This window comes from Maylandia zebra, linkage group LG3, assembly GCF_041146795.1.
Source record: "Maylandia zebra isolate NMK-2024a linkage group LG3, Mzebra_GT3a, whole genome shotgun sequence".
NCBI classification, from domain to species: Eukaryota; Metazoa; Chordata; class Actinopteri; order Cichliformes; family Cichlidae; genus Maylandia; species Maylandia zebra.
In genome coordinates this window covers 12,771,266-12,787,456 of record NC_135169.1, presented here as the reverse complement: position 1 = coordinate 12,787,456, position 16,191 = coordinate 12,771,266, and the positions used below count along the sequence as shown (strand labels likewise).

Sequence of the window (16,191 nt, the reverse complement as noted above, 5' to 3'; positions counted from 1 at the left end):
TCAGTTTATATATTTATTGTGATTTTGTCAGTTGTATAATGTCTGATGATGTTTCATTCATTATTTTAGTGCTCAGTACAGTCAGACATGGAAACACTGAAGGTGAGAAACTGTTTTTTGTTTTCCATTTATATCATATGTGTTGCTCTTAACTAGAGATGGCACGATACCACTTTTTTATGTCCGATGCGACACCGATATCATAAATTTGGATATCTACCGATACCGATATGATTCCGATATAGTGTGTTTTTTAATCAATAAAACTGTTTTTTTAAAATATATTGCTGCATTTTGTACAAGTTCATACTCAAGTTTAAATAAACAACAACACTAAAGCTATTCTGTTATACCTGTATGTAAAAAAATACACTGCACCCAAAATATTTCATAGTTCAGCAACACTGATCAATCTAATAGTTAAACCTGCTCCATCCTCCCTATTCTGGTATTTTAAAGAGTACTTAGCAGAAATATTAAGCAACCTAACTAATAGGATGCAAACTTCCATCAAAAAATAAATAAAAAATAGGGAACCACTCCCCACCCTCCACCTCATGATGCTTAATCAACGTTATCAACTTTAATTTGATGCAGTGTGAAAAAAATGCACAGAAATAAATTTTTTTTCAAGAATAATTAAATAGATTCAACATCTTTCTTCTACAGAATTGCAGACTGCACAGATGGTACCTTCCCAAAGTAAAAAGTAGTATAGCTTACTAGGGTATATTAGACTTAACAGTTACTATATACAGTAATGGACTTCTATACATTTTACATCAGATTAAAACTTTGGGTGTCAGATAATTATTTATTAAAAGCTAGACATTTTAAATGAGAATAAGAAAGAAAAGTATGTCTTTGTGCCCCCTTTTTCCTGTTCATGCCCTATCGGCCCCCCTGGCTAAACTTTGCTAGATCCGCCCCTGCACAGTTACCAGCGTCAGCTGCGTAGAAAAAGATCCTGGTGTAGAAAGTAATATTAAATAAATTCTAACAACAGCTTATCAAGCTTAAATGTGCTGCTGTTGTTCAGCCGCTGGTTTCCTCTTTCTGGTGCGAAGTGGGCGATAAACAAACAAGAGAGACGGACTTGCGACACGTCCTCTGTGTTATATTTTGTAACATAAACCAAACATTTCAATGAGATTATTGATAAATGTTAATATAACCATGTTAAGTGAGTGAGCAGAGAGCAGAGCTTTGGCTTTATACATGTGGATTTTGTTTTCATGAATGATTATCTGATCTGAAAATATCGACATTGTGTGTAGTGTAGATTATCTATCTCACTGAGTTATGCTGGATTATATAGTGGGATTTTTTTTGATTGCCTTTTTGGAGTTATAAATATGCTAATTATCAAAAGCTCCACACAGATGACAAATTAAAGGAAAAACCAACATGAACATGGTAACCAAATGCTGCTCTGAGCTCAGCATAGAGTTTGTTACCTTCATCCCTCATTTGGTGTTTTGATTAGAAGCTGTCTAACACGTCACTCCAAAGTCTCTGTAGATGTTCAGTGTGTCGAATTGTGTGGCTACAAAAGATGATTCACATTATTTAAGTTTGCATCAAACATTCAGAGCAACAATTTTATTCTTTTTGATCTTTTTCTAAATTACAGAACTTGGAGTGAAGGCCACTCTGACAGCAGACAGATTAACCATACCAGCAGAGGGCAGTGTGACACTGACCTGTCATGTGAAGAACTCTACTGACTTAAAATATGAGTGGTTAAGAGAACCCTCTGAAAACTCTGAGAAGACCGCAGTAGCTGGTGAATCAAACAGAGTACTTGTGACCTCTGAAGTCGGCATCTACACCTGTAGAGGACGTATAAAAGGCACAAATTTACTCATTAAAGAAAGTGACTCAGTCATCATTAGTGAAACTGGTGAGTTAAAAAAAATTAATCTGCAATAAAACAGCTTGGATTCTCCAAAGTTTGAGAAAATTCATTTTGAAACACTTGTAAACGTGAATGATGTGACCTCATCTTTGCTCCATGATAAAGAATCATTTTTAAATATGTGAAACTTCTTAATGTATTTTTTTTTTGACCTTGTGACCTGTGTGCTACATTTTATTAGTGGATAAATCATTGAACCTAATACAGCTGTTTAAAGTTACTGATACTGTGCACAAAAAAGTCATGTGTTGAAAGATGAGGAGCAAAATGCACTCTGAGACAGACTGAATAAGAAAAAGTGAAACTTATCTCACACACACACACACACACACACACACACACACACACACACACACACACACACGCACGCACGCACGCACACACACACACACACACACACACACACTAAGAGGGAAGTAAAACTCAACATAAGACACAAGAAACAAATGAATACCAAAATAAAGCAGGAAGTGAGGACAATAACTAAACAGTAACATACACAAAATAAAGTAAACAAAGGGGGACTGACCCTGAGGATTAGACAGGGAACAATGAGGGAACAAATTAAACTTTCAGACTAAATTATTAGAAGAACTAAAGGCTCTAAAAATGCTCAAAAATAAATGAAGATCAATAAACAAAACTACAAACACGAACAAACAAACAAACAATTCAACCTCAAAAAACTCAAAAAACAAAACTAGATCTGGAATCACGACACACTTGAAATTTCTACATCCTCTTTATTTTTATCAAATATTCCCACATTTGACTTTTTTGTGATGGTAAAAACTGAAATTGGAAGCTCTCTAATATGTACATCTTGCAGTCACTCAGTGAGCAATAAGACCGGTGTTTGTGGCTCTGTAGACACATGGCCTAGAAGCACAGCTACAGTCATTGATATCATCATGAGCTGTGAAGCAATAATCACACTTGAAATGTTTGAATGAACCATGAATGCTTTTTTTTTTTTTTAAGCTTTTTAGCCTTTAATGGACACAAACAGTCTACAGTGGGATGCAAAAGTTTGGGCAATCTTGTTAATAGTCATTATTTTCCTGTATAAATCGTTGGTTGTTACAATAAAAAATGTCAGTTAAATATATCATATAGGAGACACACACAGTGATATTTGAGAAGTGAAAAGACGTTTATTGGATTTACAGAAAATGTGCAATAATTGTTCAAACAAAATCAGGCAGGTGCATAAATTTGGGCACCACAAAAAGAAATGAAATCAATATTTAGTAGATCTGCCTTTTGCAGAAATTGCAGCCTCTAAACGCTTCCTGTAGGTTCCAATGAGAGTCTGGATTGTGGTTGAAGGTATTTTGGACCATTCCTCTTTACAAAACATCTCTAGTTCATTCAGGTTTGATGGTTTCCGAGCATGGACAGCTCTCTTTAACTCACACCACAGATTTTCAATAATATTCAGGTCTGGGCTGAGATGGCCGTTCCAGAACGTTGTACTTGCTCCTCTGCATGAAAGCCTTAGTGGATTTTGAGCAGTGTTTCGGGTCATTGTCTTGTTGAAAGATCCAGCCCCGGCGCAGCTTCAGCTTTGTCACTGATTCCTGGACATTGGTCTCCAGAATCTGCTGATACTGAGTGGAATCCATGTGTCCCTCAACTTTGACAAGATTCCCAGTCCCTGCACTGGCCACACAGCCCCACAGCATGATGGAACCACCACCATATTTTACTGTAGGTAGCAGGTGTTTTTCTTGGAATGCTGTGTTCTTTTTCCTCCATGCATAACGCCCCTTGTTATGTTCAAATAACTCAATTTTAGTTTCATCAGTCCACAGCACCTTATTCCAGAATGAAGCTGGCTTGTCCAAATGTGCTTTAGCAAACCTCAAGCAGCTCTGTTTGTGCTGTGGGCAGAGAAAAGGCTTCCTCTGCATCACTCTCGCATCTCCTTGTGTAAAGTGCGCCGAATGGTTGAACGATGCACAGCGACTCCATCAGCTGCAAGATGATGTTGTAGGTCTTTGGTGCTGGTCTGTGGGTTGACTCTGACTGTTCTCACCATTCGTCGCTTCTGTCTATCCGAGATTTTTCTTGGTCTGTCACTTCGAGCCTTAACCTAACTGAGCCTGTGGTCTTCCATTTTCTCAACATGTTCCTAACTGTGGAAACAGGCAGCTTAAATCTCTGAGACAGCTTTCTGTATCCTTCCCCTAAACCATGATGGTGAACAATCTTTGTCTTCAGGTCATTTGAAAGTTGTTTTGAGATCCCCATGTTGCTACATTTCAGAGAAAATTAAAAGAGGAGGGAAACTTACAATTGACCCCCTTAAATACTCTTTCTCATTATTGGATTCACCTGTGTATGTAGGTCAGGGGTCACTGAGCTTACCGAGCCAATTTGGGTTCCAATAATTAGTTCTAAAGGTTTTGGAATCAATAAAATGACAACAGTGCCCAAATTTATGCACCTGCCTGATTTTGTTTGAACAATTATTGCACACTTTCTGTAAATCCAATAAACTTCATTTCACTTCTCAAATATCATTGTGTGTGTCTCCTATATGATATATTTAACTGACATTTTTTATTGTAACAACCAACGATTTATACAGGAAAATAATGACTATTAGCAAGGTTGCCCAAACTTTTGCATCCCACTGTAGACAGACAGGACAGTGGCAAGAGAAGGAGAGGGGGAGACATGCAGCAAAGGGTCAGACTCGAACCTGGACCTTAAGGAATAAGGTCACCTGCTCACCCATTAAGCTAAACTGCCACCAATGCTTTTAATTAATAAACAGTTGTAGAATAAAAATACAAATAAGGTTTTGTCCTGTTTGTAATAGAGTACAGCCCCCCTGATGTTTCTGATTAACACACTAAGTATAAACTCTCTCTCTCTCTCTCACACACACACACACACACACACACACACACACACACACACACACACACACACACACACACACACACACACACACACACACACTATAGTCAAAGAAAAAAAAAGTTCATAATTGACCCAAACATTCTATCTGTAACATCTCCAGTCCTCTAACCCAGGACCACGGACACTGTGTTGTTTTATTTACAGTGGAGTTTCTTTATAGATCACCTCTCCAGTCACTCCTTGTTGTCTCCGTGCCCGTGACTATGGCACAGATCCAGACTCTTCTCTCCCGTCCAGGCCCCGGCGTCCTACTGATATAAGGGGACGTGTGATCAGATGATTTCCCCCATCTCCACCCCTCCACTGCACTTGAGCCACAAACCACACGCGCCACAATCTCAAAATTATTTTATATCTAGATGGAAATAATGGTGAATGATGCAGTGGTTGCTCACCATTCCTTGTTACTGGAAACCACTCCATCCTCCTTTATATATTTGAATCAGAGGATAAATGCTTAAAATGAATTCAGCTGCTTTAAAGTTATTGATCTAAACAGAAAGGTGAACATAAAACATTCATTCCAGTTTTCTGCATCTGTTTTTATTCTGTTAGGATTTCAAGCTGCAAACTTCTGAATCTTGTTAATTGGCCTTTTGTTAGAAACCATTTTTGTTTTATATCTTCAATCAGCCAGCAGGAGGAGATTCAGCCACAGGGATTATAAAAATGTTCATTTATTCCTTTTGTGTGCTAACTGAGGAATTTTACTGTGGAAAGTTTCCAACAGGATCAATGTGACGCTGCAGCACAGCTGGTCTCAGATATTCACTGGTGAGACAATCACTCTCAGATGTGAGATTCAGGGAGGTGAAGGAAAGGTGTGGAAATATGAATGGACAGCACCCAACACAAACAGCCCTCCAACATCCAGTGAATACAGGATCAGCAGAGTTTCAGTGTCCCACAGTGGAGACTACAGATGTCGGGGTAGCAGTGACTATCTCTTAACAGGATGGAGTGATGCCTTCAGACTGACAGTTTCATGTAAGCTGGTCTACGATTCAAACTGAAGTTTCCTGTTTTCATTTCTACTTCAGTTTAAACTCAACATCAAGAAACAATCCAGACCCTCCAAAAATCAGACACATAGCTGAGTGCACTATGACTCTGCAATGATTCATTTAAAGAGGAATATAAAGAGACAACTGTCTTAATAAATAAATCAGGTGCATCGTTAGTCTAGTTTTGAAGTAAGACAGATTGCCTGTGTCACATTATAAACTTGTGTTTGGTGCCAGTCAGAGTCAGAGCCACACTGAGAGCAGAAAGGACAATCACAGCAATGATATCAGTCTGTTTGTCTTTCAGTGAGGTTACATTAAAACCACCAGGACACAGTTTATGAAACGGAAGGTCAAACGAAAGAACCAGTTTCTTTACTCTGGATGCAGATGACAAATGTTTTTACTAAAGAAAATCTTTTGTCAGTCTAGTTTAGATATTCAGTTTTTTCCTGCATTAAGGCTTTGTGTTTCAACCTACAGGAATTAAACATCTCTTTATAAAACTAGAGCGGGGTTACATTCTGGGAAATAGAGCATCAGATGCTGCACCTTAATTCAGTAATAAAAGCTGAACCAAAACCTCCAACATGGCCTCATTTCGTTTATCTGATTTTACTGTCACAGACACATGACAAAGATAAGGATAAACATTAATGAACACCGATGTAGGGGAATAGGCTCGGTGTAAATATGATGCAGGTTCCACAGAAATAACAGACACGATTCAGTGTAGTGTCACTGTAGAGTATTATTAAATGAATATCTTTATTTATTATTATTTTTTTCCCTGACGCAAGTCATAATCTGATGACGTTTTTTTCTGTAAACTCAACAGCAAGTAAACCCAGAGCCACGCTGACAGCACAAAGTTCAGTCATACCAGCAGGGGGCAGTGTGACACTGAGCTGCTCTGTGGAGGGCTCTGCTGGCTGGAAGTTTGACTGGTTCAGACGTGATTCAGTCTCTTCTAAAGCTCAGCTCATGAGAGGAAATGAAGCAAACAGAGTTATTAGTGTCTCACAAGGAGGTCTGTACCACTGCAGAGGAGGGAGAGGAGATCCAGTTTTCTCCACAGAGGACAGCAGTGGCGTCACAGTTGTGGAAACCTGTAAGCTTAATTATTTTCTTTCTGTTAGACTAAGAGGTCATTGTGTGATCTGTACTAACAAATTTAGCAAGTTTGAGTTTGTTAACACAGAGATGAGAAAAACTTCTGTGTTCCAAACATGGAACTGCTCCATATTGTTTTAAAATCACACTTCTGTTCTGTTATTGGACAAAGTCCAGTATAGTCTCCAGCAAAGCATTTACGTCACCACATATTATGAGTTTTAAGCTTGGTAGGTTGTTTAGTGAATAGAAGATTTTATGAAGAAATGCTGCATTATTGTCAGAGCATAGAAATGAACCATTGTTAAAAATATTTTTCTGTGGATAAGATTTCCATGTAGTTTGCATGTGTGTCGCCATCATCTCTAAACAACTGTGTTCTCAGAAGAGATTGAAGTTATGAGTGTAGTAAACACCATGGATGGAGCAAGAAGCAGCAATCTGCTAAAATGACTGTCACCCCGGCCAGAGAAGGAACCAGAAACATAGACGTGGCTCACAGATCTCTTCAGAGGGCTCAGCAGATGAATAAAGTCATTTTTAAGTTTTTCAGACTGTTCTTTACAGATTTGTTCCTAGTCGAAGAAAATAGATGAACTGGATCTTTTATAAAATTATTATATTATTATAAATATAATAATTATATAAAAATAATTATATAATTATTATAAATTATTATATCGAATATAATTAAGGTTTATTAATGAATTCTTGTTTGTGTTACAGTAACCATGTCAGGAGCTGACAGCTCTTCGTCTCCTGTGTGGTTGATGGTTGGACTGGTTTGTGGAGTCTCTCTCATTATTATTCTCCTGCTTTTGTTGTATCGCTGCAGAATGACCAACAGTGAGACCTTTTCCTTTACTTTCTACAAATCTTCATCATTCAAAGACACAAATGTATCATGAGGACCATATAAAAGTGAATTGCCTTATTTTATATTTTTAATAAAGGTGCTGCTAACGAGCAGACGCTCAATCAGGATGAAGATCAGCAGCAAGACTAATCCTCTCTTTTTGATGGTTAGTTTTTCAACTACTTTTAAATATTCTGATGTGATTTGCAACAAGACTGTACTTATTACATCTGCTGCAGCTTTTAATATAAATGTTATTTGCAAGAATATTTGTGTTTAAATTAGTATCACAGACATGAGGTGACTGATTTTCTCTGACTTGCAGGTGATCGTTGTGTCTATGAGACAGTCAGAAGATGTGAAAACACTGAAAATGGTAAAGTTTACACTTTCATTAATACAGAGCTTGTGGAAGCTGGATGATGATACAATAACTGTGTTTAACATTAAAGTCAATCAGATTATTATTTCAGGTCCAGCAGAAGGTGATTACAACAATGTCACATGTGTGATTCAGCTCAAAGTCATTAACAAGACAAGTGAGTGCACAAAATGTGACATTTGAAATGCAAAATATACATTGGTAATTATTCTCTCTGATAATAAATGCATTTGTGGACAAAACAGGGGGAGTTTGTTTTGAAATGCTTTCATTTGATCACCTCAACAGGGCAACGTGGTGACCCAGAGGAGAGCTCTGACTACAATGATGTCAATCCAAATTCAGCCACAGCTCTAAAATCTTAACAGCAGCTCTTTAGCTGTTTTTCTCTTTTTCTCTTTAAAGTCTCTTAAAAGTTGGAGTGACTTTGAGTGAAAAGGAGAAGATTTTGAATTCAAAGCAATGATCCTGATAGCCTGAGTTTATACTTCCTTCTGAAAGAATGACTCAGTGTGTTTCACTTGTTTCTCTCCCTTTAGATAATATTTTTATTGGACATTAATGTACTGTAGATCTTTTTTTTAAATCTTTTTAATTGTTTCTTGTATTTGTAATATATTATAAATGTCTTTCTGTGAAGCACTTTGTAACTTTGTAAATAAAAGTGTGACATAAATAAAGTGTGTTGTTGTGTGTCAGACTGAGAGTACATGTTACAGCTCTTCAGTGTTGTGCATGAATCCACTGAAAGAGAGCTTTCATTTAAAGGCACTCATTTTCATTTAAAAAATATTACAACCCTCCAAGATGAACTAAAGCTGTCAACATAATGGGAAGTAACAACTGCTGTGACGTTATGCTCAGCAGCCTTTTTACTGTGTAGCAGAGTTTTCCCAGTTTTCTTGAGGTCTGCCTCAGGTCATACGTTCATGTAATACCGATTTGTGCCACAAGGTGTCGTGGAGAGTCAATGGGACTTTTTCTCTTATTCATACTAAAAGGTTTTCTACCCAATACTGAGGTACCACATTACTGCTAAACATCTAAAATATATTTTAAAACTGGTGCTCTGCTAGCTATATTATTTCTGTTGTTTTCATTGTAAATGTTTAAATAAATAAACAGCATGGAAACATTTTCATTCAAACCTTAAAAGTTTATTTTTACACACATCAATCTGTATCTTCTGTTTATAGTATTTGTATTTTTTTTATTACACTGCAGTGCCATTATTGTATGTTCAATAAAGTGAGCTGAAACAAGTCTGTCTGTCTTGCTGTCTGTCTATCATGTTCACTGTGTGCCTGCATGGGTTTCCTCCTGGAGGTCCAGCTTCCTCCCACAGATCAAACGTGTTTGTTGTAAGTGTGGTTGGTTTTCTGTCTCTCTGTTTAGAGTGTACCCAATCTCTAGCCCAGTATCAGCTGGGATAGGCTCCAGTCCCCCCTGTGATCCTGACGTGGAAAAGCAGGTAGTGAATCTGTGACTCGTGCTCCTCTCTTGTGCTGCTTTTGCAGTCTTCATACTTCATGGTGTGTGGCTGTAGCTCAGGTGGCAGAGCAGGTCAGCCACTAATCAGAAGATCGGTGGTTCAATCCCAGGCTGCCTCCTGGCTGCATGCCAAATATCCTTGGGCAAGATACTAACCCCATGTTTGCCTACTGGTGGTGGTCAGAGGGCCCGGTGGCGCCAGTGTCCGGCAGCCTCGCCTCTGTCAGTGCAGCTGTGGCTACAACGTAGCTTGCCATTGCCAGTGTGTGAATGTATGGGTGAATGACTGAATGTAGTGTAAAGCGCTTTGGGGTCCTTAGGGACTGAGTAAAGCGCTATACAAATACAGGCCATTTGCCCTGCCATGGCAGCACTGCCATCATGTGTCACATTTCAGTGTGTGGTCATGTCAGCAGCTTCAGAGATAAGATAAGATAAAACTTTATTAATCCCTCGGGTGGGTTCCTCTGGGAAATTCGGTTTCCAAAAGCACAGCACCGACAGAAGTTACAGTTACAGAATATTATATATATATATATATATATATATATACACACACACACATATATATAAATAAATACAGAAACATATATAAATAAAATATACGAAGGGGATAAATAGGAATAAAAATAAAAATACAAGTGAATTGCACATTTCAAGTATTGAGGTCTATTGCACCATTGACTATTAACAAAAGTATTGCACAGTGAAGTGAAGAGGCACTACAGCTTAGTTGTTCCCCCCTCCTTTGTCCTCCTGTTTCCCCTCCCTCTCCCCTCCAGAGAGGAGTTAAACAGTCTGATGGCGTGTGGGACAAAGGAGTTTTTAAGTCTGTTAGTTCTTGTCTTGGGGAGAAGCAACCTGTCACTGAACAGACTCTTCTGATTGTTTATGGCCGTGTGCAGAGGATGCCCAGCATTGTTCATAATGTCCAGCAGTTTTTTTAGTGTCCTTTTCTCTGCCACTGTCACCAGAGTGTCCAGCTTCATGCCGACCACAGAGCCAGCCTTCCTGATCAGTTTCTCCAGCCTGGATGAGTCCTTCTTTGCTGTGCTGCTCCCCCAGCACGCCACAGCATAGAAAAGTACTCCAGCAACCACTGACTGGTAAAACATCCTCAGGAGCTTCCTACAGATGTTAAAAGACCTCAGGCTCCTGAGGAAGTACAGTCGGCTTTGGGCTTTTTTATACAGGTGCTCTGTGTTGCATGACCAGTCCAGTTTATTGTCCACCCACAGCCCGAGGTACTTGTACTTATTGACCACCTCCACCTCCTCCCCCTCTATCTGAACCGGCAGTGGACCTTCTCTGGACTTCCCGAAGTCCACAACCAGTTCCTTAGTCTTTGAGGTGTTGAGTTGCAGGTGGTTTGTGTGACTCCATGCGACAAAGTTCCTCACCAGACTTCTGTACTCCTCTTCCTGATCATCCCAGATACACCCCATGATGGCTGTGTCATATGCAAACTTCTGAATATGGCATAATTCAGAGTTGTAGCAGAAGTCAGAGGTGTACAGGGTGAAGAGAAGAGGGGACAGCACAGTTCCCTGTGCTGCTCCTGTGCTGCTGACCACAGTGTCAGACGTGACGTCCTTCAGCCTGACGTACTGTGGTCTGTCGGTGAGGTAGTCGGAGATCCAAGCTACCAGGCAGGGGTCCACCTCCATCCTGTTCAGTTTTTCCTGAAGCATACAGGGCCGGATGGTATTAAAGGCACTGGAAAAGTCAAGAAAAAGGATCCTGACCGTGCCTTTTCCCCCATCCAGGTGTGAGTGGGCTCTGTGTAGGAGGTACAGGATGGCATCCTCCACTCCGACACCCGCCTTGTATGCAAACTGTAGTGGGTCCTGGGCATGTTGTACCTGTGGTCAGAGGAGGTTGAGGAAGAGCCGTTCTAGAGTCTTCATAAGATGTGACGTCAGTGCCACCGGTCGGAGGTCATTCAGCTCATTGGGCCGGTTCCTTTTGGGGACCGGGACGATGCAGGATGTCTTCCATAGGGCGGGCACTCTCCCCAGTCGCAGACTGAGATTGAAGACTCGTTGTAGTGGCTCCCCAAGTTCAGCAGCACATGCCTTTAGCATCCTAGGACACACCTTGTCTGGGCCTGCTTCAGATGAAGAGTTCAAAAGTTTTGTTTGAGCACTTTTATGTTCTGACATGTAGGTGATGTTTGTGTCTTTGAATCATTCTGAAGTCACTGCAAATGGAGAGTGCAGAACACTTTTTGATGAGTGAATGTCAAAACTGCTGAATAAAACACAGATGGTACTATTTTTTTTAAATAGAAATAGAATATCACACAAAAATAGAGACATGAGCCTACAGAAAAAAAACCTTATCCTGTAATTCTTACATGTGCATAAAAAATTAGTTTCTAACTTTCTCTTCTGCTTCATGGCTTTATTTGCACTGAAATTGAAGGAGCTCATGATTTCTGGCTGAGCCACATAGAAAAGAGGAAACACAGCCTGTGGTTTGAGCCACAAGTCTTCCTTTCAGCAGATGCATGATTGATTCATGTTCTAATCAAACTTCACACAGCACACACAGCCGCTTTTCCAGCTGGTTTGGAGGCAGCCCACCTGGTCAACGGCTGCAGGGGCAGAACATGCCTGTGATGATGAATTGGTGCTGGTCGGGGGGCTTGGTGCTTGTGGGGGGAGTTGGCAGACAGTGCCAGGAATAAGATGCTTTAATTGCATGTGATTATGCATAACAGATGTTGACAGATGTTTGATATCTCTCCTTCTGCTGATCTGACTTTTGCATACATTACATATCAGTTTGGTTTCATCTGCAGCACTGAGTGTAAAATGCTTCCACACAGAACTTGATCAAGTTGTTTTGGCTGGTGGAGGACCAAGAGGTGGCTCAGCAGCAGCAACACTAGCATTGTTTTATCCTTTTAAACAGAACTTTAACGTTACTCTGTAAACAGCCTATTGTCTAAATCCATTCCCCAACCTTTTTTGCGCCATGGACTGGTTTATGTCTGACAATATTTTTACGGACCAGCCTTTAATGTCGGTCATAATGGTGGTACTTCAAGAGCCATATATTTTATGAGGTGGTACTCACTGTGGAATGTTTGAGAACCACTGTTCTAGACATTCCAGGATCCAGGAGTCATAGGCCTTCTGGTAATCAATCCAGGCAGTGCACAGGTAGGGAAACGTAGTCTCACAGTCTCGGCTGACTGCTACGTCTACCAGTAGCTGGTGTTTTGCGCCTCTGGAATTCTTGCCAATTCCTTTCTGTGCCTTGCTCATATATTGACCTATGTACCTTTTCATCTTAGCCGCTATCATGGCTGACAGGAGCTTCCATGTAGTGCTGAGGCAGGTTATTGGTCGGTGGTTGGATGGGACTGGTCCCTTCTGGGGGTCCTTGAGAATCAGGACTGTCGGGCTTTCAGTTAACAATTCTGGGTGTTTCTCATCGACTAACAGCTGGTTCATTTGTACTGCCAGACGCTCATGGAGTACAGTTAGCTTTTTCAGCCAGTGGGTGTGAACCATGTTGGGGCCTGGTGCTGTCCAACTCTTCATATTGGAGACACTGTCTTAGATGTCTGCCACTGTGATTGTTCAGGGAGGTTGCTGTGGTCTGTGTGGTTACTGTTATGGGTTGCGTCCTTCTCCCGTATGCTCTTCCAATATTCCTCAGTCTCCAGCTTTGGGGGTGCTGTTCTCATACTGTTCCCCTGCCACTAAGAGTACACCTTGGCTCCTGCCTTCTATCTCTCTGTTGTACCTCTTCAAGCGGTTGGCCAAGGCTGTAAGTCATTGCTTTATAGTTTCCAAGACCAACATCTTCATCGCACCTTTCTGCAGCTCCGATAGTTGGCTAACCTCTCTCCATGCTACCTTTATCTTAGCCTCCAATCTCCTTCTCCATGGGGGGGTATTGATTCTTGTAGCTGTTCAACTTGTAGCCAAGCCTCTCTAGATCAGCTGGTTAGTCTCGGTAATCAGGCCATAGGTATCGTCCATAGTGCTGCATTCACATCTTCTGGTAGACCTTCTGAGGGTACTTCACGTAGTCTTGGTAATTGGCTACGGGGGATCCACGTTTCAATCTTCGCCATTATCCTGTCTTTGAGGTCAGTTGCTCTCGCATTAAATGATCCTTCTCCTTTCGCACTTGGGGCTTGGTACCCAATCTTGGGTGGGGTTGATGTAGGGTTGCCAACCGTCCCTTAAAAACGGAATCGTCCCGTATTTAGAAACAAAAGTACAAGTCCCGTATTGAGCTAATAAGGGACGCACTTTGTCCCGTAATACAGTGAGAATCAAAAGTAGTCTATAAATGTTTATGGAGTTAACACTTTGTTTGAAAACATAATTCCCAGTCCCTCTCCTGCTTTGTGACCAATGAGCTGACAGCACACTTATGATAATTCGAGTATGACAATTCAGATTACCGCTCATCTCATTGGTCGAGGAAAGGTCGCTTACGGAGAAAATACCGGAAGACAACAGATGACCACAACAAGAAGCATGGCCAACAGGGAAACAAACGCAGACACTGCGGTGCAAGTCTCGGACAGTACACCTAAAGTTGGGCAAACACTGTGCGATTTTTTCAGTCACGTTATTCAGCTCCTGCTCAAACTGCACGATTGACTCGCAGGGGTTAGAAGTTCGTAGGTCACGATGCAGGGTCTCACACTATACCGCCTGATGCTCTGATGCGACCTGAGTGCTCACACTGTGCGTCCATAAAATTAAGGTTATAACAGAAAATCTGTCGCTCTCTCTCTTTCACTCACACAGACACACCACCACCATCAACTTTGCTAAATTGCAAATGAAAAACATTGATCAGGCAGCTGTGATTGAGCAGCAATGTAAATCCAACTATTTTCACGGTTGTTGTGGTCGTGACAAATTTGTGGCTGCACAGCCGTGCTGCTCCGTCTTTTTCACCGACGTTTACGTGTTTGCGCGTGAGCAGTGTGAGCAGCTGTGGTGACCAGTGTTGGTCAAGTTACTTGAAAAAAGTAATCAGTAACTAATTACTGATTACTTCCCCAAAAAAGTAATCCCGTTACTTTACTGATTACTTATTTTCAAAAGTAATTAATTACTTAGTTACTTTTTAAAAACACGATTTACAACCTGAAGAGGTGATAAAGCGATAGATCTTTCAGCCCAATTCTACTTTTTCTACATAATCCATCATACAAAATGTAATCAAATGGAAAAGTCTCTTTTTTTAACTTGTTTTATCAGTTTTAATCTTTTAACTTTATTTAATTACATGCAACATTCTCTGACTTGAATAAATTAGTTTAACATTTAAACCTATTTTCTACACATTCCAGCACATAAAATAAAATATTTTTTGTGTTTACACTCACTCTTTCAAATAGATGCAAGTAAAACACAGCAGAAAATAAAGTCAAAGACTCAGCGGTCCTGTTGCTCTATTTTCACCTGTAAAGCAGGACCGCGGTAGGCGGAGGTTCACCCTGGTGCAGGTGTGCCGCGGTCAGTTGAAGAATCTGCGAGTTTCTCTGTGAATTTCCCATTATGTCATTGCGCTCTCGGTGCTTCCTTGGAAGTTTAGGGTTTTTTTTCGCTGTAAATAGAAGTTTTCTTCCCACGCACAACGGACGCTAATGTTTTTGTCACTTTTTATGGAATCAAACTCAAAGTAAGGTCAGTACTTCCACGCTTTAAACGCTGCACGCTCATACTCTCTCCCACAATGTGATCTATTGTTGATCTGCACACAGCTGTTGTCACTAACAGCGCACTCGCTTACGTCACTGTCGTGAGACATTCTCGCAAAAAATCACGGTTTTAGTAACGCAGTAACGCAGCATTCCTACGGGAAAGTAACGGTAATCTAATTACCGTTTTTGCAATAGTAATCCCTTACTTTACTCGTTACTTGAAAAAAGTAATCAGATTACAGCAACGCGTTACAAGTAACGCGTTACTGCCCATCTCTGGTGGTGACACAGCCGCTTCTCGTTACCCCATGTATACTACACGATGCACGATGAAGGCCAAAATCGGGCCGATCACCAAATCGGTCGCACGACTCAAAAATCGTCTCAAAATGGGCCCAATAATCAGCATTAGAGCAGCAATGTTTGTTCCCCCCACAGAAAGAAAAAAAAGGCTGCAAAAGCACAGGGAGGAATGGGAAAAGGAAAACACCTGGCTGGGAAAATGCACGATAACACCTTTAAAGCGCACTGCACTGTGTGCCGGCGCACTTTTTCCATAGGCATGCTTCTAGTGGTGGGCACATGAAGAACATGAGGGGCGTGAAAGCTCGGGGAACCCTTAACCAATTTTTTTGTCCACCAGGCCACGGCAGAAGCAGATATGGTATGTAAACACTGGTTTGTTTTTTTTAAACCCTCTGGTTAAGGTTAATATGGGCATGTGCAGTGAATATCAACGCTATGTGGCCAGAAGTGTGATAATATAATATATTTTGTGTAATAAACAACTGCAAGGATAGATGATTACAACAA

General features: G+C 40.6%; 1 protein-coding gene and 1 long non-coding RNA gene across 2 annotated transcripts in view; both read left to right on the top strand.

The window, feature by feature from the left end:
* Positions 1-16,191, top strand: part of LOC112429839 (uncharacterized) — a 173,038-nt gene that overhangs the window by 52,578 nt on the left and 104,269 nt on the right. The gene's annotated exons all lie outside the window — the stretch shown is intronic.
* Positions 8,147-8,544, top strand: LOC143414791 (uncharacterized). Its single transcript, XR_013095469.1, has 3 exons — positions 8,147-8,198; positions 8,296-8,361; positions 8,493-8,544. It is a non-coding gene; the product is annotated as an uncharacterized LOC143414791 (long non-coding RNA).